Source organism: Oncorhynchus keta, chromosome 7 (genome assembly GCF_023373465.1).
Source record: "Oncorhynchus keta strain PuntledgeMale-10-30-2019 chromosome 7, Oket_V2, whole genome shotgun sequence".
Classification (NCBI taxonomy): Eukaryota; Metazoa; Chordata; class Actinopteri; order Salmoniformes; family Salmonidae; genus Oncorhynchus; species Oncorhynchus keta.
This window is the reverse complement of record NC_068427.1, coordinates 56,002,788-56,029,380: the sequence shown is the minus strand read 5'-3', so window position 1 is coordinate 56,029,380 and position 26,593 is coordinate 56,002,788. Positions and strand designations below refer to the sequence as shown.

The window sequence follows — 26,593 nt, the reverse complement described above, 5'->3', positions numbered from 1 at the left end:
CGATCTCCATGGGGTCCAGTCTGTCCAGGATCACCAGGCTCTCCAGCAGTTCCCTGTAACACAGAGATGCCATACGGAATACTATATGCATAAAGAATTTGAATAAAGAAAAATATTATATACCCACATGGCAGTCATAGTCACTGAAATACATAGGTATAGACTACCGTCAATAAATAAACAATTCCCGAAATGTAGATGTATTTATTTAACCATTACTTAGACGAGAAGACTGTCTGCAGTATGCTCATAATGTAGACAAGGCAACATGTACTCTGACTAAACAAAAGGTACAAAACAGGAGGATATCATAGAATAGAGTAGAGTGGTAGAAGTAGACCAGTAGTAGCAGAAGTAGGATAGTAGTAGAAGTAGTATTAGTAGTAGTAGAAGTAGGATAGTAGTAGTAGAAGTAGGATAGTAGTAGTAGTAGTAGTAGCAGAAGTAGGATAGTAGTAGTAGAAGTAGGATAGTAGTAGTAGTAGTAGCAGAAGTAGGATAGTAGTAGTAGAAGTAGGATAGTAGTAGTAGTAGTAGCAGAAGTAGGATAGTAGTAGAAGTAGGATAGTAGTAGTAGTAGTAGAAGTAGTAGTAGTAGAAGTAGGATAGTAGTAGTAGGATAGTAGTAGTAGAAGTAGGATAGTAGTAGTAGAAGTAGGATAGTAGTAGTAGTAGTAGAAGTAGAAGTAGGATAGTAGTAGTAGAAGTAGGATAGTAGTAGTAGTAGTAGCGAAGTAGGATAGTAGTAGTAGTAGGATAGTAGTAGTAGTAGTAGTAGAAGTAGTAGTAGTAGTAGTAGAAGTAGTAGTAGTAGTAGTAGTAGAAGTAAGCAAGTAGTAGTATTAGAAGTAGACTAGTAGTAGTAGTACTAGTAGTAGTAGAAGTAGGCCAGTAGTAGTAGTAGTAGTTGTAGTTGTGGTAGTAGTAGTAGTAGTAGTAGTAGTAATAGTAGACCAGAAGTAGTAGAAGTAGTAGTAGACTAGTAGTAGTAGTAGTAGAAGTAGACTAGTAGTAGTAGAAGTAGTAGTAGTAGTAGTAGAAGTGGTAGTAGTAGTAGTAGTAGACTAGTAGTAGTAGTAGTAGTAGTAGTAGTAGTAGACCAGTAGTAGTACAAGTAGTAGTTGTACTACTAGTAGTAGTAGTAGAAGTAGACTAGTAGTAGAAGAAGTAGGAGAACTAGACCAGTAGTAGTAGTACTAGTAGTAGTAGTAGTAGTAGAATAGTAGTAGAAGTGGTAGTAGTAGAAGTAGACTAGTAGTAGTAGTAGACCAGTCTTAGTAGTACTAGTAGTAGTACTAGTAGTAGTAGAAGTGGTGGTAATAGTAGTAGTAGTAGACGTAGTAGTAGTAGCAGTAGAAGTAGTAGACTAGTAGAAGTAGAAGTAGTAGAAGTAGTAGTAGTAGTAGTAGTAGAAGTAGACTACTAGTAATAGTAGACCAGTAGTAGTAGTACTACTAGTAGTAGTAGAAGTAGACTAGTTGTAGTAGAAGTAGACTAGTAGTAGTAGTAGTAGTAGTAGTAGTAGTAGTAGACTAGTACTAGTAGAAGTAGATAAGTAGTAGTAGTAGTAGTAGAAGTAGACTAGTAGTAGTAGTAGTAGACTAGTAGTAGTAAAAGTAGAAGCAGACCAGTAGTAGAAGTAGATCAGCAGTAGTAGTAGTAGAAGTAGGAGTAGACCAGTAGTAGTAGTGAGGAGGAGAAGTAGACCAGTAGTAGTAGTAGTAGTAGTAGTAGTAGTAGAAGTATACTAGTAGTAGTAGAAGTAGACCAGTAGTAGTAGTAGTAGTAAAAGTACACCAGTAGTAGCAGTAGTAGTATTAGTAGTAGACCAGTAGTAGTAGTAGTAGTAGTAGACTAGCAGTAGTAGAAGAATGGTAGTAGTAGAAGTAGACTAGTAATAGTAGAAGTTGTCGAAATAAACTTGAAGTAAACAATACGATCAGAACAGGAGGTCATCTTAGAGTACATTAGTAGATAGTAGTAGTAGTAGTAGACTAGTAGTTGACTAGTAGTAGTAGTAGTAACATTAGTAGTAGTAACAGTAGTAGTAGCAACATTAGTAGTAGTAGCAGTAACAGCAGTAGTAGTAGTAGTAGTAGTATAGTAGTAACAGTAGTAACTTTAGTAGTAGTATAGTAGTATCAGTAGTAACAGTAGTAGTAGTAGTAGTAGTAGTAGTAGTAGTAGTAGTATAGTAGTAACATTAGTAACTTTAGTAGTAGTGGTACTAGTAGAGTAGTAGCACTAGTAATAGTAGTTGGGTAGTGGTAGTAATACCAACTGTAGCGTTGTAGTAGTAGTAACAGTAGTGGTAGTAGTAGTAGTAGTAGTAGTAGTAGTGTAGTAGTAGCAGTAGTAACAGTAGTTGGGTAGTGTTAGTAATATCAGCTGTAGAGGTGTAGTTGTAGTAGAGCAGTAGCAGCAGTATTAGCAGTAGAATAGTAGTATTAGTAGTCGTAGGAGCAGTAGAGTAGTAGCAATAGTACCAATATTAGTAGTGTAGTACTAGAGTAGTAGTAGTACATTAGTAGTGTAGTAGTATCATAGTAGTAGTAGTGGTAGTATACTAGTAGTATTGTAGTATTCATAGTAATAGTAGTTGTAATAGTAGTATAGTAGTAGTAGCAGTAGCGGTAGAGTAGTGTACAGTAGCAGTAGTAGAGTATTATTATTAGTAGAAATAGCAGTAGTACTAGTGGAGAAGTAGTAGTAGTTGTAGTGGTAGTAACAGTAGTAGAGTTGTAGTCTCAGAAGTAATAGTAGTTGTTGTAGATTTAGTAGTATATTATTATTATTATTAGTAGTAAAGTGGTAGGAGTAGCATTAGTCACCAGTAGATTAGTAACTGCAGTAGTAGTAGTACTAACAGTAGTCGAGTAGTAGTTTTAGAGTTGTATTAGTAGTGTAATACTAGAGTACATTAGTAGGTTGTAGTAGTAGGAATAGTAGTAGTTTAGTAGTATAGTAGTAGTAATAGTGGTAGAGTAGTAGTAGTTATTAGTAGTATTTTAGTAGGCATCATAGTAGTGGTAGTTGTAGAGTATTAGTAAAGTAGTTGTAGCAGTGGAGTTGTGGTAGAGCATTGTGGTAGAGCATATTAGATTAGCAGATTATTACTTTATTAGATTAGTAGATTAGTAGTTTATTAGATTAGTAGATTAGCAGATTAGTAGATTAGTAGTTTATTAGATTATCAGATTAGTAGTTTATTAGATTAGCAGATTAGCAGATTAGTAGATTCGCAGATTAGTAGATCAGTAGATTATTAGATTAGCAGATTAGTAGTTTATTAGATTAGCAGATTAGTAGATTAGTAGTTTATTAGATTAGCAGATTCGTAGTTTATTAGATTAGCAGATAAATAGATTAGTAGATTAGCAGTGACAATATATTAACAATAGTAGAGTAGGAGTCGTAGAATAGTATTTCTAGTAGAAGCATTAGTAATAGTAGCAACATACGATCTGTCCATCTGGCCCATTATCTCCTTGATGTCCTCTTGGACCGGGCAGCCCTGGACCTCCCTAAACAAACAAAGGGAGGACACACACACACGCGCACGCGCACACACACACACACACACACACACACACACACACACACACACACACACACACACACACACACACACACACACACACACACACACACACACACACACACACACACACACACACACGCAATGTTCTATGAAAGAAGGAGTGTACTGTATCTTAGTGGAGAAACTCCCCGTGTTGTCTGTTTCTCTGAGAGTTACTGCTGAATCATGTACCCAGAATGCAATGCAAACTTCTCTGACCTTGGATCCTTTGGGGCCGAGATCCCCATGAAGACCTGGCTTCCCCTGTAGACCAGGTTCACCCTGGGAATGACAGAATACATGTTAGCCTTTGTTTGACCTCAATATTCATGGTCAAATATTTACACAAACAGACATCATATTTTCAGTCAGCCATTGTTCTTCTTATGGGCAGTTTGCCTGGAATGTGTCTGAATGCAGCAGGAACTGAAGCAGACGGTATTTCATCTATTGGTATTACAGCATGTACACTCTTGGAAATGAATGTTCCCATGGGAGAAGCCTTTTTAAGAACCACTTTGGGTTCCATGTAGGACATTTAGAAGCCTCTGCGGAAAGGGTTCTACTTCTTCAAAGGGTTCTACTTCTTCAAAGGGTTCTCCCACAGGAACAGCCAATGAAAGCTATAGGATGTAGGTGGAAGAAACATTTCTAAGACTGGAGCATAACATTCCTGTGTAGTATCTACTGTATCACACAACCACCCTCTGTAGGCATAGCAGAAGCTTAGAGGTGACGGACCTTGCCTCCTTTAGGTCCGCCTGGTCCGTTAAGTCCCTTAAGTCCAGGGTCTCCTGGTCGCCCCTAATGACAGACATATAAACAATAATTATTGTTTAACAAAGGTCATCCCTTTGCATTTAATATTTAACTTTCAGAATGTATCACTTAGCCAAGTTTGCGTACAGGTTGGCTTTTTGGTCCCGGTTCACCGTTGAGTCCCTGAAAGAATTAGGAATCAGTTAGTTTAGAATGAAGAAATACAGCACTACTGAACTACAGCACTAAAGAACTACTGAACTACAGCACTACTGAACTACAGCACTACAGAACTAGTGAACTACAGCAGTGAACTACAGCACTACAGAACTACTGAACTACAGCACTACTGAACTACCGAACTACAGCACTACTGAACTAGCACTAAAGAACTACTGAACTACAGCACTACTGAACTACTGAACTACAGCACTACTGAACTACAGCACTAAAGAACTACTGAACTACAGCACTACTGGAACTACAGCACTACTGAACTACAGCACTACTGAACTACTGAACTACAGCACTACTGAACTACAGCACTAAACTAAGCACTACTGAACTACAGCACTACTGAACTACTGAACTACAGCACAACTGAACACCAGCACTAAAGAACTACTGAACTACAGCACTACTGAACTACTGAACTACAGCACTACAGCACTACTGAACTACAGCACTACTGAACTACTGGAACTACAGCAGTACTGAACTACAGCACTACTGAACTACAGCATTGAACTAGTGAACTACAGCACTAGAACTACTGGAACTACAGCACTACTGAACTACTGAACTACAACTACTGAACTACAGCAGCACTAGAACTACTGAACTAGCACTAGCACTACTGGCACTACTGAACTGAACTGAACTACAGCACTACTGAACATTACTGAACCAGCACTACTGAACTAGCACAGCACTACTGAACTACAGCACTACTGAACTACCTAGAACTACAGCACTACACTGAACTAGCACTACTGAACTACTGAACTACAGCACTATTGAACTACAGCACTACTGAACTACAGCACTACTGAACTACTGAACTACAGCACTACTGAACTACAGCACTAGCATTACAGCACTAAAGAACTACTGAACTACAGCACTACTGAACTACAGCACTACTGAACACCAACTACAGCACTACTGAACTACTGAACTATAGCACTACTGAACTACAGCACTAAAGAAACTACAGCACTACTGAACTACTAAACTACAGCACTACTGGAACTACAGCACTACTGCACTACTGAACTACTGAACTACTGAACTACAGCACTACTGAACTACTGACACTACAGAACTACTGAACTACTGAACTACAGCACTACTGAACTACCAGCACTACTGAACTACAGCACTACTGAACTACAGTACTACAGAACACCTGAACTACAGCACTACTGAACTACAGCACTACAGAACTAGTGAACTACAGCACTACTGAACTACAGCACTACTGAACTATAGCACTACAGCACTACTGAACTACAGCACTACTGAACTACAGCACTACTGAACTACAGCACTAAAGAACTACTGAACTACAGCACTACTGAACTAATGAACTACTGAACTACTCAACTACAGCACTACTGAACTACAGCACTACTGAACTACTGAACTACAGCACTACTGAACTACAGCACTAAAGAACTACTGAACTACAGCACTACTGAACTACAGCACTAAAGAACTACTGAACTACAGCACTACTGAACTACAGCACTACAGAACTACAGCACAAAAGAACTACTGAACTACAGCACTACTGAACTACAGCACTACAGCACTACTGAACTACTGAACTACAGCACTACTGAACTACAGCACTACTGAACTACTGAACTACAGCACTACTGAACTACAGCACTACTGAACTACAGCACTAAAGAACTACTGAACTACAGCACTAGAACTACACTGGCAGCACTACAGCACTACTGAACTACAGCACTACTGAACTACTGAACTACAGCACTACTGAACTACTGAACTACAGCACTACTGAACTACAGCACTACTGAACTACTGAACTACAGCACTACAGCACTACTGAACTACAGCACTACAGCACTACTGAACTACAGCACTACTGAACTACTGAACTACAGCACTACCGAACTGAACTACTGAACTACAGCACTAAAGCACTACTGAACTACAGCACTAGTGAACTAGTGAACTAGCACAGGAACTAGCACAGAACTACTGAACTACAGCACTACTGAACTATTCAGCACTACAGCACTACTGAACTACAGCACTACTGGAAACTACAGCACTTACTGAACTACAGCACTACTGAACTACTACAGAACGGTTAATGACAGCACTATGTAGGTCACCACTATTCCCTCCTTCCTGGTGAGCCTGACTTGGATAACTCTGAAAGGAAGAAGAAAGATTAGATGATTTATCAATGTGATAACAAGTGGCTCTTCACGACGTCTTCAGAGAGAGTAATCCTTCTTGAGCTGTGATGAACTACAGCACTAGTGCACATGAAATCTGCATGTTGTTTCTGTTAGGTCCAGGTAAGAGTGTGTTATGATGTCTTTAGCTAGTGCACATGAAATCTGCATGTTGTTTTCTGTTAGGTCCAGGTAAGAGTGTGTTATGATGTCTTTAGCTAGTGCACTACTGAAATCTGCATGTTGTTTCTGTTAGGTCCAGGTAAAGAAGTACTGTTATGATGTCTTTAGCTAGTGCACATGAAACCAGCATGTTGTTTCAGCACTTGAACTCCAGGTACTACTGTGTTATGAGTACGTTACTGTACCTGAACTACAGCTTCTGAACTATAGCAGTGGGACCTGGCTTTACAGTTATGAACCAGGAACTACAGCAATATGAACATCACAGCACTAAAGAACACTGAACTACAAAACACTGAACTACAGCATACTGAACTACAGCACTAGTGAACTACTGAACTATAGCACTACTGAACTACAGCACTAAAAGGTTTAGTAACTACCCACTGGTCTATAAAACAGCACTACTGAACTACTGAACTACCACTAGTGAACTATAAAACACTGAACTACAGCACTACTGAACTAGTAAACTACAGGTCTATAAAACTACTGAACTACAGCACAACTGAACACCAGCACTACTGAACTAAAACACTGAGATACACTAGGTTAGAACACCAGCACTACAGCTCTACTGAACTACTGAGATACAGCACTAGTGAACCCAGTGCACTATAAAACAGCAGTTTAGTAACTATAGCACTCAGGTTTAGTAAACCCAGTGGTCTGAATACAGCACACTGAACTAAACAGGTTTAGTAAACCCAGTGAACTATAAAACTACTCTAGGTTTAGTAAACCAACTACTGAACTCTGAATAAACTACTGAACTACAGCACTAAACTACAGGTTTAGTAAACCCAGTGGTCTAAAAACACTGAACTACAGCACTACTGAAATACAGCACTACTATAAAACACTCTGTTTAGTAAGCAGTGGTCTATACTGAACTAAACAAGCACTAGTGAACTACAGGTCTAAAGAACTACTGAACTACAGCACTACTGAAACCACTAGTGGAACTATAAACAGCACTACTGAACTACAGCACTACTGAACTACCCAGTGAACTATAAAACCCTGAACTACAGGTTTAGTAAACTACAGCACTATAAAACTACTGTAGACTACAGCACTAGTAAACCAGTGGTCTATAAAACACTCTAGGTTTAGTAAACCTAGTGGTCTATAAAACACTACTAGATAAACTACAGTCTAGTTTGAACTACAGCACTACTGTAGAACTTGACAGCACTACAGCACTACTACTACAACTACTCACTACAGCACTAGTCCCTACCAGCACTTCTACTGGAAACCCCTCTGAACTACAGTAAACTACAGCACTATAAAACACTGTAGATAAACTAGGTTTAGTAAACCCAGTGGTCTATAAAACATTCTGGTTTAGTAACTACAGCACAGTGGTCTATAAAACACTGTAGATAAACTGAGTCTGGAACTACTGTGTAGTACAGAAGGTATTATAGTAGCCTTGACAGACTGAAGGTTCTCTCAGGTACCTTCTCTGCGTAGCGTCGTGCGGCCAGTCCCATATCCAGCACTTGAGCCTGGATAACCATCTGGGCCCTTTCAAAAGCATCAGAGACAATTCCTTTTTATCACAACATTTTACTGCATTCATGCGTTGTGTGTGTGTGTGTGTGTGAGTGTGTGTGTGTGTGTGAAATGTGTGTGTGTGTGTCCAGGTAAGTGTGTGTGTGTGTGTGCGTGTGTGTGTGCACATGAAACGTTTTACTGTTGTTTCTGTGTGGTCCAGGTGTGAGTGTGTTGCGTGCGTGCGTGCGTGCGTGCGTGCGTGCGTGCGTGCGTTTCTGTTGGTCGTGCGTGCGTGCGTGCGTGCGTGCGTGTTATGATGTCTTTGCGTGCGTGAAATCCAGTGCGTGCGTAGGTGCGTGCGTGCGTGCGTGCGTGCGTGCGTGCGTGCGTGCTGCGTGCGTCCGTTGGCTCCTGCGTGCAGTCTCCAAGGGCGCCAGTGCGGCGTGCCTGTTGCGTGCGTGCGTGCTCCCGTGCGTGCTGTTACAGCGTTTCACTGACCACTTTCCCTGGAACTCCTGTTACAGTCTAGGTTTAGACCAATTTTACCCTGAGAATTAACACAGAAAAGATTCCTAGGGTTAAACATGTCTATTCAACGCTCCTGTTTATAAGACCCAATGGACCTGTACCAGTCTGCCAGTCAGTGGTCATCTTCAGTTCTCAGGGCTAAACCCTTGGCTCCTGTTTCAGTCTCAGGGCTCCCTTGGCTCCTGTTTCAGTCTCTCAGGGCTCCTGTAAAACAGTCTAGGCTCCCTTGGCTCCTGTTACAGTCTCAGGGCTCCCCTTGGCTCCAGGTTACAGTCCCAGGGCTCCCCTTGGCTCCTGTTACAGTCTCAGGGCTCCTGTTACAGATCTCAGGGCTCCTGTACAGTCTCAGGGCTCCTGTTACAGTCTCAGGGCTTTGGCTCCTACTCAGTCTAGGGCTCACTGGGCTCCTGTTTCAGTCTCAGGGCTCCTGTAAAACAGTCTCAGGGCTCCCCTTGGCTCCTGTTTCAGTCTCAGGGCTAAACCCCTTGGCTCAGGGCTCTTGTCTCAGGGCTCCCTTGGCTCCTGTTACAGTCTCAGGGCGCCCCTTGGCTCCTGTTAGTAAACCCAGTCTCAGGGTTTAGCCCCTTGGCTCTGTTTAGTCTCAGGGCTCCCTTGGCCCCTGTTAAACAGTTCAGTCTCCTTGGCTCTGTAAAACAGTCTCAGGGCTCCTTAGGCTCCTGTTACAGTCACAGGGCTCCCTGAGTCTGTTTCAGTCTCAGAAGGGGCTCCTGTGACAGTCTCAGGGCTCTCAGGCTCTGTTTCAGTCTCAGGGCTCCTGTTACAGTCTCAGGGCGCCCTTGGCTCCTGTTTCAGTCTCAGGGCTCCTTGGCTCATTTTACAGTCTCATTGTGGCTCCTGTTTCAGTCTCAGTGTGGCTCCTGTTACAGTCTCAGGGCTCCCCTTGGCCCCTGTTCAGTCTCAGGGCTCCTGTTTCAGTCTCAGGGCTCCCTTGCTCCTGCAGTCTCAGGGCTCCCCTTGGCTCCTGTTACAGTCTCAGGGCTCCCTTGGCTCCTGTTACAGTCTCAGGGCTCCCCTTGGCTCTGTTTCAGTCTCAGGGCTCCCTTGGCTCCTGTTACAGTCTCAGGGCTCCTGTTTCAGTTCAGGGCTCTGTTCAGTCTCAGGGCTCCCCTTGGCTCCTGTTACAGTCTCCAGGGCTCCTGTTTCAGTCTCAGGGCTCCCCTGTTACAGTCTCAGGGCTCCCCTTGGCTCCTGTTTCAGTCTCAGGGCTCCCTTGGCCCCTGTTTCAGTCTCAGGGCTCCCCTCAGGGCTCCTGTTTCAGTCTCCTGGGCTCCCCTTGGCTCCTGTTACAGTCTCAGGGTCAGTGGTCCCTTGGCTCCTGTTTCAGTCTCAGGGCTCCCCTTGGCTCCTGTTTCAGTCTCAGGGCTCCCTTGGCTCCTGTTACAGTCTCAGGGCTCCCCTTGGCTCCTGTTACAGTCTCAGGGCTCCCCTTGGCCCCTGTTCTCAGGGCTCCAGTCTCAGGGCTCCTTGGCTCCTGTTTCAGTCTCAGGGCTCCTGTTTCAGTCTCAGGGCTCCCCTTGGCTCCTGTTACAGTCTCAGGGCTCCTGTTACAGTCTCAGGGCTCCCCTTGGCTCCTGTTACAGTCTCAGGGCTCCCCTTGGCTCCTGTTACAGTCTCAGGGCTCCCCTTGGCTCCTGTTTCAGTCTCAGGGCTCCCTTGGCTCCTGTTACAGTCTCAGGGCTCCCCTTGGCCCCTGTTTCAGTCTCAGGGCTCCTGTTACAGTCTCAGGGCTCCCTTGGCTCCTGTTACAGTCTCAGGGCCTGTTTCAGTCTCAGGGCTCCCCTTGGCTCCTGTTTCAGTCTCCCAGGGCCCCAGTCTCAGGGCTCCTGTTACAGTCTCAGGGCTCCCTTGGCTCCTGTTACAGTCTCAGGGCCCCTGTTTCAGTCTCAGGGCTCTTGTTTCAGTCTCAGGGCCCTGTTTCAGTCTCAGGGCTCCCCTTGGCTCCTGTTTCAGTCTCAGGGCCCTTGGCTCCTGTTACAGTCTCAGGGCCCCTTGGCTCCTGTTACAGTCTCAGGGCTCCCTTGGCTCCTGTTACAGTCTCAGGGCTGCAGCCCTGGCCCCTGGTCTCAGTCTCTGGCTCCTGTTTCAGTCTCAGGGCTCCCCTTGGCTCCTGTTTCAGTCTCAGGGCTCCCTTGGCTCCTGTAAGCAGTCTCAGGGCGCCCCTTGGCCCTGTTACAGTCTCAGGGCTTCTGTTTCAGTCTCAGGGCTCCCTTGGCCCCTGTTTCCAGTCTCAGGGCTCCTGTTTCAGTCACCAGGGCTCCTCTTACAGTCTTCTCCCCATGGCTCCTGTTACAGTCTCAGGGCTTGATGTCAGTCTCATGGCTCCTGATTTACAGTATTCAATTGGATCCTGTTACAGTCTCAGGGCTCCCTTGGCTCCTGTTACAGACTCAGGGCTGTATACTGTTTCAGTCTCAGGGCTCCCGGGCTCCTGTTACAGTCTCAGGCCCACTTGGCCCCTGCTTCAGTCTCAGGGCTCCCCTTGGACCTGTTACAGTCTCAGGGCTCCTTCAGTCTCAGGTCCCCTGTGGCTTTAATTAATAAGTAATCAGGTTTCTTCTTCTTACCTGTTTCAGTCTCAGACCCTTGGCACCTGTTTCCAGTCTCAGGGACGGGTTGTTAAAGTCTCAGGATACACTTCTCTTGTCTGTTAGAAGGTTTTGAGTCTGCAGGGACCAGGTGCACCTTCAGTCTCAGGTCCCCCTGTACACTCTGCCCTTGGAAAATATGTTTACAAGCAGGGCCTCCTTTATACAGTCTCAGGTTCTCTTGGCTGTGTTTCCGTCTCAGGGCTCCACCTGTTTGCCTTTCAGGGGCCAACTCCTCTGTTACAGTCTTCCCTAAAATAAACAGATACTTTAAAATAAACACCAAACAACAAACTGTTCATAAAACAAACATGAATAAACACATTTCATTCTTGTAAATATCTCAGATGTTTTACTTGTTATTAACTCAGGGCTCACTTTTAGTCCTGGGTTTCCCTTCCAGACCAGGGGGCCTGGAAGCTCCAGACACAGGAGTTTGGAGCACTGGAGTAATGATGGATTAAAACTTTGGCAAACAACATCTCACAGCAGGAAAATGAAGGCTCCAGTTTGATAGAAAGTCACGTTAGAATAACTCTGTTACCTGCATCTTGATATTTCTGAGAATCTTCAATCTGAGGGGAGGACAATGGTCCCAAGTCTCAGGGCTTGATAGAAGTCTTCAATAAAAAAAAACTGTTTTTAAATGGGAACAGTCTAGGGCTGTCGGGGTTATTCAGTTAACTCGTTATCTTTGTCTTTTCAGCTCAGATGAATCGCACTGTCTGAAAGCATTGAAAATACATCTATACAACTCAAATCTACAATGCTACGTTGACAGGTTAAATAAAATGGGATAGCACCTAGTGATTTCTCTACTTATAGACAAAAACCAAGATGTCAATATTTTTGTATGTTTTTGAATGAAAAATCTTACAATTACAACTCATTTTGAGCAAATTCTCGAAGGTAATTGCAAAGCGTTTGACAGCCCTGGATAAATGGTAATAGAAAATGCTTCAGACATGAATAACTAAAGCTGGATAAAGCACTACATCTAATCACCATAGCGTTGATCATTTGGTTGAATAATCATGTGACTATTCTCCCCAGTGGGGGCGTCACATAGTGGACTGTGACAGGTGTTCAGGTCTGGTTGAAAGATGAAAGGCATTCAGAAAAATGGACATTTTTCAACATTGATTTAGTTTCAAGCACATTCCAGTTCCCATTTTTTGTTCAATGTTTTAGTTTCTATAAATATAATTGTCTGACTTTTGAACTCTAACAACTATGCTAGTTTAAATCAGACCAACAAACAAAACAAGTACCAAGACAATGTAAAGGGGAAGTGATGCAGCTCAAAGAGGTAGACGTCCATTTTCTCAACATCTCCACAGCTCAACAATTCCATTATCCTCCAAACCAGTCACATGCTAAAACCAGGAGTCATGCCTCTGGACTATAAATACACAGAGTTAGAATCACATGTACTGTCAAGTAACCAATGAAATGACTTGTTAGGTTAAACACCTGTGACATTGACAGCCATGTAGTTATAAATGTCTAGGACCCCTGTGGCGTGCTAGAACGATCAGCTCCATCCCTGCTTCCTCCACCACCTTTAGGCCAGCACTGAGAACAGGCTGATGCCTGGTCAAATCAAATAAATAGGAGATGAAGATGAATGAATGAATAAACATAAACAAAGCAAACTGATTCATTAAAAGGCTAAAAACAAAACCCTCTCCTGTGTCTGTCCCTCTTACCTGGTCTCTAGCCCGTTCTTAGATACCTTGATCCCCCAAAGGGGCTCACAGTCACGTGGCCGTCAGTGACCACCACAGCGAGCGGACAGAGTTGTGTCCCGGTCGTGAGCGCTGCATCACTCGGTCATCTTGTCCAGGGCACAGTCAGTGTATGGGTAAAAACTTTCAAATCAAATCAATGTTTATCTGTCATAGCCCAGGATACAGTACTATACAGATCAATGACATGATGACTGACAGTACAGATCAATGACATGATGACTGAGAATAAGATCAATGACATGATGACTGACAGGCTCTGATATTACTGTACAGATCAATGACATGATGACTGAAAGTACAGATCAATGACATGATGACTGAGTACAGATCAATGACATGATGACTGACAGTACAGATCAATGACATGATGACTGTCAGTTATTCAGTCAATGATCTTTGACTTTTCAGCTCAGATCAATGACACTGTCTGAAAGTACAGATCAATACATCTGACTGACAGGACAAATCTACAATGCTGACGTTGACAGATCAAATAAAATGGGATATCCCAGATTTTTCAATGACATGATGACTGACAAAACCAAGATCAATATTTTGTATGTTTTTTGAAGTAAAAATCAATGACAATTACAGTACAGATCAATGAGCAAATTCTGACAGTACAGATTCAAAACATTTGACTGCCCAGGATAAATGGTAATAGAAAATGACTTCAGACATGAATATTCAAAGCTGATAAAACACTACATCTAATGACATGATGACTGATCAGTTTGGTTGATGGACTGATGTGACTATTCTCCCAATGGGGGCGTCGCATGGTGGACTGACAGGTGATCAAGGTCTGATGGTTGAGCAGCACAGAGGCAATGAGATGAACAAAAGGACATTTTTCAATGACATTGATTTAGTTTCAATCAATGACATGACTCCCAGTTTTGTTCAATGTTTGACTTTCTATAAGATCAATAATTGACTGACTTTTGAACTCTAATGACTATGCTAGTTTAAATCAATGACCATGACAAAACAAAACAAACCAAGACAATGTAAAGGGGAAGTGATGCAGCTGATGACTGACGTCCATTTTCTCAACATCTGACTGACAGTACAAACAATGACATGATGACTGACAGTACAGTCAATGACATGATGACTGACGGGCTCCAGATCAATGACATCTGACTATAAATACACAGAGTTCAATGACATGTGACTGTCAAGTAATCAATGAAATGACTTGTTAGGTTAAACATGATGACTGACAGTGACAGCAATGACAGTTGGAACGGTACAGACCCAATGACGATGACTGACAGTACAGATCAATGACATGATCCCTGCAGTCCACCACAATGAGGCAGCTGACTGAGAACAGGCTGATGATGACTGGTCAAATCAAATAAATAGGAGATGAAGATGACATGAATGACAGTACAGATCAATGACATGTGAACATCACTGATCAAAAGGCTGAAGTACAAAACAATGACATCCCTGACTGACTGTCCCTCTGACCTGGACTCTAGCCCGTTCTGCAGATGACTGACCACAGGGCGCCAGTCACGTGGCATGATGACTGACCACCACAGATCAAGCGGACAGAGTTGACTGTCCCCGGAGGTCAATGGCATGATGATCTGACCTCAGATCAATGACATGATGACTGGGTACAGTCAGTGTATGGTGACTGAAATCAAATCAATGTTTATCTGACAGTACTATACAGATCAATGACATGATGACTGACAGTACAGATCAATGACATGATGACTGACAGTACAGATCAATGACATGATGACTGACAGTACAGATCAATGACATGATGACTGACAGGCTCTCAACACATTACAGTACAGATCAATGACATGATGACTGACAGTACAGATCAATGACATGATGACTGACAGTACAGATCAATGACATGATGACTGACAGTACAGATCAATGACATGATGACTGACAGTACAGATCAATGACATGATGACTGACAGTACAGATCAATGACATGATGACTGACAGTACAGATCAATGACATGATGACTGACAGTACAGATCAATGACATGATGACTGACAGTACAGATCAATGACATGATGACTGACAGTACAGATCAATGACATGATGATGACTGACATGATGTACAGATCGATGACATGATGACTGACAGTACAGATACAGTATGATGACACTGACAGTACAGATCAATGATGACTGACAGTACAGATCAATGACATGATGACTGACAGTACATGATGATGACAGGCTCTCAACACATTACAGTACAGATCAATGACATGATGACTGACAGTACAGATCAATGACATGATGACTGACAGTACAGATCAATGACATGATGACTGACAGTACAGATCAATGACATCCAGATCAATGACATGATCACATATTCAATGGGAAGAAAACAACAGACAGATCAATGACTAGATCCATGACATGATGAAGAAGCATGCAAATGAGTGTTGACGATGACTTACCTTTACCCAGGTAAGACTTTAACCAGTCAATACCATCCATTTTCCTGATAAAGTTGTCTCTGCTGGTGATCTCACTGATGACTGCTCCTGTGTCTGGGAGAAGTGACATGATGTCAGTACCCCAGAAACCAGCTGATTTTCATCCTGTCTGTTGTACAGACCTCCTCCATGATGAGCCTCAGGGCAAACTCCCTCGTCCAATCTGCCACCTTCTTACAGATCAATGACAGGCTTCCTGGAGGGCTGCTGCAGTACAGGCGATGCTCTCAGAGGAGTCCACCACGATGAGTACAAGTCAATGGGACACTCAGTCACTTCTGCAGGAAGACAGAGGACATCATATTAACTGTTTCCCAAATGGCACCCTATTCAATACATAGTGCACTGCTTTTGACAGTAAGTACAGGTCAATGGGACACTCAGTCTCTTGTACAGGAAGACAGAGGACATCTACTTCCTGTATATAGCCATGTTATTACCTGGTACTTCCTGTATATAGCCATGTTATTACCTGGTACTTCTGTATATAGCCATGTTATTACCTGGTACTTCCTGTATATAGCCATGTTATTACCTGGTACTTCCTGTATATAGCCATGCTATTAGCTGGTACTTCTGTATATAGCCATGTTATTACCTGGTACTTCCTGTGTATAGCCATGTTATTACCTGGTACTTCCTGTGTATAGCCATGTTATTACCTGGTACTTTCTGTATATAGCCATGTTATTACCTGGTACTTCCTGTATATAGCCATGTTATTACCTGGTACTTCCTGTATATAGCCATGCTATTACCTGGTACTTCCTGTATATAGCCATGTTATTACCTGGTACTTCCTGTACATAGCCAGGTTATTACTTGGTACTTCCTGTATATAGCCATGCTATTACCTGGTATTTCCTGTATATAACCATGTTATTACCTGGTTCTTCCTGTAGATAGCCATGCTATTACCTGGTACTTCCTGTATATAACCATGTTATTACCTGGTTCTTCCTGTACATAGCCATGTTATTACCTGGTACTTCCTGTATATAGCCATGTTATTACCTGGTACTTCCTGTATATAGCCATGTTATTACCTGGTTCTTCCTGTATATAGCCATGTTATTACCTGGTTCTTCCTGTCATGTTACTCTAATTGTTTTTAAAAAATTCAATGTGTTTTTATTATTTGTGTCAATGTAGCCATGTTATAAATTTAAGACAGGATAGGTCGTAGACAAGGCTTTTCAAGGCTTACCATCACAGGGGGATGGTCACAGACAGGGCTCTAAAATACTTACCATCACAGGGGGATGGTCACAGACAGGGCTCTAAAATACTTACCATCACAGGGGGATGGTCACAGACAGGGCTCTAAAATACTTACCATCACAGGGGGATGGTCACAGACAGGGCTCTAAAATACTTACCATCACAGGGGGATGGTCACAGACAGGGCTCTAAAATACTTACCATCACAGGGGGATGGTCACAGACAAGGCTTTTCAAGGCTTACCATCACAGGGGGATGGTCATAGACAAGGCTTTTCAAGGCTTACCATCACAGGGGGATGGTCACAGACAGGGCTCTAAAATACTTACCATCACAGGGGGATGGTCACAGACAGGGCTCTAAAAGACTTACCATCACAGGGGGGGATGGTCACAGACAGGGCTCTAAAAGACTTACCATCACAGGGGGGGATGGTCACAGACAGGGCTCTAAAAGACTTACCATCACAGGGGGATGGTCACAGACAGGGCTCTAAAATACTTACCATCACAGGGGATGGTCACAGACAGGGCTCTAAAAGACTTACCATCACAGGGGATGGTCACAGACAGGGCTCTAAAATACTTACCATCACAGGGGATGGTCACAGACAGGGCTCTAAAATACTTACCATCACAGGGGATGGTCACAGACAGGGCTCTAAAATACTTACCATCACAGGGGATGGTCACAGACAAGGCTTTTCAAGGCTTACCATCACAGGGGATGGTCATAGACAAGGCTTTTCAAGGCTTACCATCACAGGGGATGGTCACAGACAGGGCTCTAAAATACTTACCATCACAGGGGGATGGTCACAGACAGGGCTCTAAAGACTTACCATCACAGGGGGGGATGGTCACAGACAGGGCTCTAAAAGACTTACCATCACAGGGGGATGGTCACAGACAGGGCTCTAAAAGACTTACTATCACAGGGGGATGGTCACAGACAGGGCTCTAAAAGACTTACTATCACAGGGGATGGTCACAGACAGGGCTCTAAAAGACTTACCATCACAGGGGATGGTCACAGACAGGGCTCTAAAAGACTTACCATCACAGGGGATGGTCACAGACAGGGCTCTAAAAGACTTACCATCACAGGGGATGGTCACAGACAGGGCTCTAAAAGACTTACCATCACAGGGGATGGTCGTAGACAGGGCTCTAAAGACTTACCATCACAGGGGGGTGGTCACAGACAGGGCTCTAAAAGACTTACTATCACAGGGGGATGGTCACAGACAGGGCTCTAAAATACTTACTATCACAGGGGTATGGTCACAGACAGGGCTCTAAAAGACTTACCATCACAGGGGGATGGTCACAGACAGGGCTCTAAAAGACTTACCATCACAGGGGATGGTCACAGACAGGGCTCTAAAGACTTACCATCACAGGGGATGGTCACAGACAGGGCTCTAAAGACTTACCATCACAGGGGATGGTCGTAGACAGGGCTCTAAAGACTTACCATCACAGGGGGGTGGTCACAGACAGGGCTCTAAAGACTTACCATCACAGGGGGATGGAGGAGGGGGTGGAGGATGGACATCTTCGTGGGTCCAATTGCGTATGATGGTGATGATTTCCGTGTGAGTGTGAGTGTGGGGTCCTGGTCCTTCGTGTAGTTTTGGATCATTATGTGGGTCTAGTCTTCCAGGCTGTTGTGAAAGGGTCGCTGCAAGGCAGCACATTAACACAGCCACTGATTTCATAGCCGTGTTCCTCCAGGCCTGGAGAAGGAAATAATAGAGAGGGAAGTTAGTTAAGACACAGATGTTTTTAATGTGACAGTAATGTTAAGACACAGATGTTTCTCATCTGAAGACACAGATGTTTCTCATTAAGACACAGATGTTTCTCATCAGATGTAATGTTAAGACACAGATGTTTCTCATCTGACTGTAATGGTAAGACACAGATGTTTCTGTCTGACTGTTTCTGTTAAGACACAGATGTTTCAGTAATGTTAAGACACAGATGTTTGACAGTAATGTTAAGACACAGATGTTTCTCATCTGACAGTAATGTTAAGACACAGATGTTTCTCATCTGACAGTAATGTTAAGACACAGATGTTTCTTTCAGATGTTTTTCATCTGACAGTAATGTTAAGACACAGATGTTTCTCATCTGACAGTAATGTTAAGACACAGATGTTTCTGTTAAGACACAGATGTTTTTCATCTGACTGTAATGTTAAGACACAGATGTTTCTGTTAAGACACAGATGTTTCTGTTAAGACACAGATGTTTCTCATCTGACAGTAATGTTAAGACACAGATGTTTCTCATCTGTTAAGACACAGATGTTTCTCATCTGACAGTAATGGTAAGACACAGATGTTTCTCATCTGACAGTAATGTTAAGACACAGATGTTTATGTTAAGACAGTAATGTTTCTGTTAAGACACAGATGTTTTTCATCTGACTGTAATGTTAAGACACAGATGTTTCTTATCTGACAGTAATGTTAAGACACAGAGGTTTCTGTTAAGACACAGATGTTTTTCATCTGACAGTAATGGTAAGACACAGATGTTTCTCATCTGACAGTAATGTTAAGACACAGATGTTTTTAATGTGACAGTAATGTTAAGACACAGATGTTTCTCATCTGACAGTAATGTTAAGACACAGATGTTTCTCATCTGACAGTAATGTTAAGACACAGATGTTTCTCATCTGACAGTAATGTTAAGACACAGATGTTTCTGTTAAGACACAGATGTTTTTCATCTGACAGTAATGGTAAGACACAGATGTTTCTCATCTGACAGTAATGTTAAGACACAGATGTTTTTAATGTGACAGTAATGTTAAGACACAGATGTTTCTCATCTGACAGTAATGTTAAGACACAGATGTTTCTCATCTGACAGTAATGTTAAGACACAGATGTTTCTCATCTGACAGTAATGTTAAGACACAGATGTTTATCATCTGACAGTAATGTTAAGACACAGATGTTTTCATCTGACAGTAATGTTAAGACACAGATGTTTCTGTTAAGACACAGATGTTTCTGTTAAGACACAGATGTTTCTGTTAAGACACAGATGTTTCAAGAGTGTGCAAAGCTGTTAACACTTTTGTGGTTACAGTACATGATTCCATATGTGTTATTTCACAGTGTATATAACATAGTGTATAACATAGGTCATAGTGTCTATAATACTGTAAGGGGTTCTTCTACATAGTAGACCATAGTAAACCCAGGTCATAGTGTCTATAATACTGTAAGGGGTTAATCTACATAATAGACCATAGTAAATCCCAGCTCATAGTGTCTATAATACTGTAGGGGTTCTTCTGCATAGTAGATCATAGTAAATCCCAGGACATAGTGTCTATAATACTGTAAGGGGTTCTTCTACATAGTAGACCATAGTAAATCCCAGGTCATAGTGTCTATAATACTGTAGGGTTCTTCTACATAGTAGACCATAGTAAATCCCAGGTCATAGTGTCTATAATACTGTAGGGTTCTTCTGCATAGTAGATCATAGTAAATCCCAGGTCATAGTGTCTATAATACTGTAAGGGGTTCTTCTACACAGTAGACCATAGTAAATCCCAGGACATAGTGTCTATAATTGTCACGTTCTGACCTTTATTTTCTGTGTTTTGTGTTTAGTTAGTATGGTCAGGCGTGAGTTGGGTGGGCAGTCTATGTTTGTTTGTCTAGGTTTGGGAAATTTCTATGTTTCGGCCTAGTATGGTTCTCAATCAGAGGCAGGTGTCATTAGTTGTCTCTGATTGAGAATCATATAGGTGGCCTGGGTTTCACTGTGTGTTTGTGGGTGATTGTTTCCTGTCTCTGTGTGTGCACCAGATAGGACTGTAATTTGAGTTTCACATTTCTTGTTTTGTTAGTTTGTTCATGTGTCTGAAAGCATTAAAAAAGTACCATGGAAAATTACCACGCCGCGTATTGGTCCTCTGATCCGTTTCGCCTCTCCTCTTCGGAAGAAGAGGAGGACTCGTACAGAATCACCCACCACACAATCGGACCAAGCGGCGTGGTAAGGACAGGACAGCAGCAGCAGCAACAACAACAGCGGCCAGCATCAGAGCTGAATCTGGACTACACTGCTTGGGAGGAGATAGATAGGTGGGCGGTCGGCCCAGGGAGAGTGCCGGAGCCCGCCTGGGATTCGATGGAGCAATGCAAGGAAGGTTACAGGAGAATGAGGTTGGCGAAGCCAGCACGGCAGTGCGACAGGTACGAGGCAGCCCCAAATGTTTTTTGGGGGCACAGGTGTGATACTAAGCCAGGTAGCAGACCTGAGCTCACTCCTCGTGCTTATGATAAGCAGCGCATTACTGGTCAGGCACCGTGTTATGCGGTTGAGCGCACGGTGTCGCCAGTGCGTGTCCATAGCCCGGTGCGCTATAGGACAGCCCCGAGTGCCATGCGAGTTTGGGCATTGAGCCAGGGCGTATGGTGCCTGCTCAGCGGGTCTGGTCGCCTACGCAGTCTTGGTCCAGGTTATCCTGCGCCGACTCTGCGTGCTGTGTCTCCGGGCGCTGGGAGGGTGCAGTGCGTCCTCTGCCTGCGCTAAATCCGGGCACTGTGAAGTGGAGCCTAGGGGAGAGGTGCGTGTAGTAAGCACTAGATCTCCCGTGCTTACCCACAGCCCGGTTCAACCTGTGCCTGCACTCTGGAAGGTCGGGCTCGAGTAGTTGTCCAGCCTGGGAAGTGGTGCCAGGTTGCGCACCAGAGCTCCAGTGCTCCCCACAGCCCGGTCTTTCCAGGCTCCTTCTAACACCAAGCCTCCTGAAAGTCTCCCCAGCCTGGTGCCTCCTGTAGCAGCTCCACGCACCAGGCTGTCTCTCAGTCTCCTCCCCTGCAGGTGTGCTCCCGCCTGTCCGGCGCCGCTGCCGGAGCGTTCCGCCTGTCGGGCGCCGCTAGGGCCTCCCGCCTGTCCGGCGCCGCTGCGGGCCTCCAGCCTCCCGCCTGTCCGGCGCCGCCGGCGCCGGCCCTCCCGCCTGTGCCTCCCCGCCTGTAGCGTCCCGCCTGTCCGGCGCCGCTGCCTCCTAGGCTGTCTCTCTGCCTCCCGCCTGTCCGGCGCCACTACTGCCCGCCTGTCCGGCGCCGCTGCTGGAGCCTCCCGCCTGTCCGGCGCCGCTGCTGGAGCGTCCCGCCCTGCGCAGCTAGACCAGGCTGTCTCTCTGTCTCCTCTCTGCAGGTGCTCCCGCCTGTCCCGGCGCCACTGCCGGAGCCTCCCGCCCCGGCGCCGCTGCCGGGAGCCTCCCGCCTGTCCGGCGCCGCTGCTGGAGCCTCCCGCCTGTCCGGCACCGCTGCGGAGCCTCCCGCCTGTCCGGGCCTCCCGCCTGTCCCGGCGCCGCTGCGGAGCCTCCCGCCTGTCCGGCGCCGCTGCCGGACGAGCCTCCCGCCTGTAGCGCTGACCGGAGCGTAGTCCGGAGCCTCCGCGCGGCGCTGCTGGAGCGTCCCGCCTGTCTGGCGCCGCTCGGAGCGTCCCGCCTGTCTGGAGCGGCGCCGCTATAGCGCCGCTGCGGAGCCTCCCGCCTGTCCGGCGCCGCTGCGGAGCGTCCCGCCTGCCTGTCTGGCGCCGCTGCCCGGAGCCCCTCAGCCCAGAGGCGCCAGAGCCCCTCAGCCCAGAGGCGCCAGAGCCCCTCAGCCCAGAGGCACCAGAGCCCCTCAGCCCAGAGGCGCCAGAGCCCCTGTCCCTCTGTCCAGAGCCCTGTCCCTCTGTCCAGAGCCCCTGTCCCTCTGTCCAGAGCCCTGCCCCTCTGTAGCTGCCCCTCTGTCCAGTGGGGTCATTGAAGGGGTTCATTGAGAAAAGCCACGGAGGCGGAAAATAAGGCGGACAAAGACAAGGGTGAAGTGGGGTGCGTCCCGCGCCAGACCGCGGACAGACGCCCACCCAGACCCTCCCCAGGTCAGGTTTTGCGGCCGGAGTCCGCACCTTTGGGGGTACTGTACGTTCTGACCTTTATTTTCTGTGTTTTGTGTTTAGTTAGTATGGTCAGGGCGTGAGTTGGGTGGGCAGTCTATGTTTGTTTGTCTAGGTTTTGGGAAATTTCTATGTTTCGGCCTAGTATGGTTCTCAATCAGAGGCAGGTGTCATTAGTTGTCTCTGATTGAGAATCATACTTAGGTGGCCTGGGTTTCACTGTGTGTTTGTGGGTGATTGTTTCCTGTCTCTGTGTGTGCACCAGATAGGACTGTAATTTGAGTTTCACATTTCTTGTTTTGTTAGTTTGTTCATGTGTACCTGAAAGCATTAAAAAAGTACCCCAGGACATCCGTTTCGCCTCTCCTCTAGGTGTTCAATAATACTGTAAGGGGTTCTTCTACATAGTAGACCATAGTAAATCCCAGGTTAGTGTCTATAATACTGTAAGGGTTCTTCTACATAGTAGACCATAGTAAATCCCAGGACATAGTGTCTATAATACTGTAAGGGGTCTTCTACATAATAGACCATAGTAAATCCCAGGTCATAGTGTCTATAATACCTAAAAATCCCAGGGTTCTTCTGCATAGTAGATCATAGTAAATCCCAGGTCATAGTGTCTATAATACTGTCAGGGGTTCTTCTACATAGTAGACCATAGTAAATCCCAGGACATAGTGTCTATAATACTGTCAGGGGTTCTTCTACATAATAGACCATAGTAAATCCCAGGTCATAGTGTCTATAATACTGTAAGGGGTTCTTCTACATAGACCATAGTAAATCCCAGGTCATAGTGTCTATAATACTGTAAGGGGTTCTTCTACATAGATCATAGTAAATCCCAGGTCATAGTGTCTATAATACTGTAAGGGGTTCTTCTACATAGTAGATCATAGTAAATCCCAGGTCATAGTGTCTATAATACTGTAAGGGGTTATTCTACATAGTAGACCATGGTATATCGCAGGTCATAGTGTCTATAATACTGTAATAAGATCACATAGTTGCTGTCACAATCTCCAAACTCCACACAGTTATCACTGACTAGTTAGATATTCAATTCCCACTCAGCAAACAATTTCTGTACTTACAACATTGTTATAAATTCATGATCTGGTTTTTGCTTGAAGGACCATGTTTTTATCATTGACATTTGTCAATAAAACTCATGAATGAGTTTAGGGTAGGGTTAAGGTTTAAGGTTAGGATAGGGTAGGGTTAAAATAAGGATTAAAGTTAGGGTTAGGGAAGATGCTAAAATAAGGGTTAAGATTAGGGCTAGGGTAGGGTTTAGATAAGGGTTAAGATTAGGATTAAGGTTAGGGGTAGGGTAGGGTTAAGATACAGGTTAAGATTGGGGTTAGTGGATAATTAGTTGAAATGTTAGAATCTATGGACTCCCCTATAGACACCCTGGTTCGAATCCAGGCTGTATCACAACCGGCCGTGATTGGGAGTCCCATAGGGTGGCACACAATCATCCAGTATCATCTGGGTTTGGCTGGGTAGGCCGTCATTGTAAATAAACTTTGTTCTAACTTTCCTAGTTAAGTAAAGGTAATATATATACAGTGGATATATATATATATACAGTATATACAATTTTTCAGTTTTAGATTTTTCAGTTTTAAAAAGTTTGAAATATCCAATAAATGTCGTTCCACTTCATGATTGTGTCCCACTTGTTGTTGATTCTTCACAAAAAAATACAGTTTTATATCTTTATGTTTGAAGCCTGAAATGTGGCAAAAAGGTCGCAAAGTTCAAGGGGCCGAATACTTTCGCGAGGCACTGTATATTAAACAATCTAAAAACATCTATTTGGGACTGTCCAAATAAAGTGTTACCGAGATGACGGGGAAGTTATTTACGTCAGCCCTCTGTTCTCTCCAGAGAACTGACACCCGGAGTCTAAACAGGAGAGCACTATGGCTTTGTCCCAAACCCTATTCCCTATACAGTGCACTACTTTAGACCAGGGCCCATAGGGCTCTATGGAACAGGGTGCCATGTGGGATGTATAAATAGTTCCCTCCAGTTTAGACCAATGAGGCATTTGTATACTGTACATGTTTTAGACTTAGTGTACACTGTACACTAGTAGTATACTATCTCATCAAAAGTACACTGTACACCAGTAGTATACTATCTCGTCAAAAGTAGTGCATTATATAGGAAGTAGGGTGTCATTTGGGACACAGCTATGAGGAAAGGACATTTCTCCAAACAGATAACCACTGTCAAAGCTAACTATTCTGTACATTAAACATGACATCTTTACGACTGTACAATTGTTATGACATAGTTAGAGACGTGTTGTGTAGCCTAAGAACAAACATTCAATACTGTAGAATCTGCAGTAGCATCTGTTTTAAAGACAGAACCCTAACTGAGATGTACATTACCCTGAGAACTAGGTTAGTTACTCAGTCACTCTAGTATCACATTATTGTTGAATTAATCAATTAATTCAGCATGCCTGGGAAAGCAACTTTAAGTTGTATGACCAATAAGTGAGCCTACTTCTTCTAAGTGCATGCCAATGTATGGCTGTAGTTACTCAATTAATTGAATGTGCTCTACATCAAAGTGATCGTCCACAACATGTTATTTATGCTAGATGCTTTTATCCTACGTGACTAATAGCCATGCGTGCATACATGCCTCAATGTTAAGTTTAAATCAACATACAGTACTTTCCGTAAACACAAGTCACGTTGGAAAATACTTTCTAAAGGTGACGGCAGCAACGGTAACAAACGTTAAGAGCCTTCGACACAATTCACAAAACTTGATCATGAAAATCCATAAAAACGATCAAATATACTCACCCCAAATAATCGTCAAAGACCCAAAAGCACACAAGTGGATTTACATCGAATTCCACCTAAGACGAACCCGAGGACAACCTAGCACCAAAGAATCCTACTGTATCTGCAAACACACACAGCTTATATGGGTGTCAATCTGGGGTCAGATATCTTCCATCTGGGTATTCTGACGGGTCTGGGCTGTGGTCAACAGTCTAGGAGGCAGAGGATGAGATTAAAGAGCTGAGATGAGATCATGAACTGGGCTGTGCTGAAGTCTGTGCTGTACTCATGGGCAGGGCTAGGAGCATAGAGATGCTGAAGTCTGTGCTGTACTCATGGGCAGGGCTAGGAGCAGAGAGATGCTGAAGTCTGTGCTGTACTCATGGGCAGGGCTAGGAGCATAGAGATGCTGAAGTCTGTGCTGTACTCATGGGCAGGGCTTGGAGCATAGAGATGCTGAAGTCTGTGCTGTACTCATGGGCAGGGCTAGGAGCATAGAGATGCTGAAGTCTGTGCTGTACTCATGGGCAGGGCTAGGAGCATAGAGATGCTGAAGTCTGTGCTGTACTCATGGGCAGGGCTAGGAGCATAGAGATGCTGAAGTCTGTGCTGTACTCATGGGCAGGGCTTGGAGCATAGAGATGCTGAAGTCTGTGCTGTACTCATGGGCAGGGCTAGAGAGGAGCTTAGAGATGCTGAAGTCTGTGCTGTACTCATGGGCAGGGCTAGGAGCATAGAGATGCTGAAGTCTGTGCTGTGGGCAGGGCTCATAGGGCAGGGCTAGGA

General features: G+C 44.3%; 2 long non-coding RNA genes across 3 annotated transcripts in view; both read right to left on the bottom strand.

Annotated features, from left to right (window-relative positions):
- Positions 1 to 4,523, bottom strand: LOC118382049 (uncharacterized). The gene is made up of 5 exons (XR_008140568.1): positions 4,487 to 4,523; positions 4,322 to 4,384; positions 3,800 to 3,862; positions 3,462 to 3,524; positions 1 to 53 (listed from the first exon to the last, which is right to left on the bottom strand). It is a non-coding gene; the product is annotated as an uncharacterized LOC118382049 (long non-coding RNA).
- LOC127931263 (uncharacterized) overlaps positions 1 to 26,033 on the bottom strand; it is a 63,970-nt gene extending 37,937 nt beyond the window's left edge. Inside the window, exons 1-3 of one of the 2 annotated variants that reach the window (XR_008140567.1) lie at positions 25,826 to 26,033; positions 18,580 to 18,799; positions 16,061 to 16,117 (exon numbers count right to left, since the gene is read on the bottom strand). This is a non-coding gene — a long non-coding RNA (uncharacterized LOC127931263). Of the gene's footprint in view, positions 1 to 16,060; positions 16,118 to 18,579; positions 18,800 to 25,825 lie in introns of those variants that run through there. The other variant, XR_008140566.1, reaches the window with a different exon arrangement.
- Between the last annotated feature and the right edge of the window lie 560 nt (positions 26,034 to 26,593).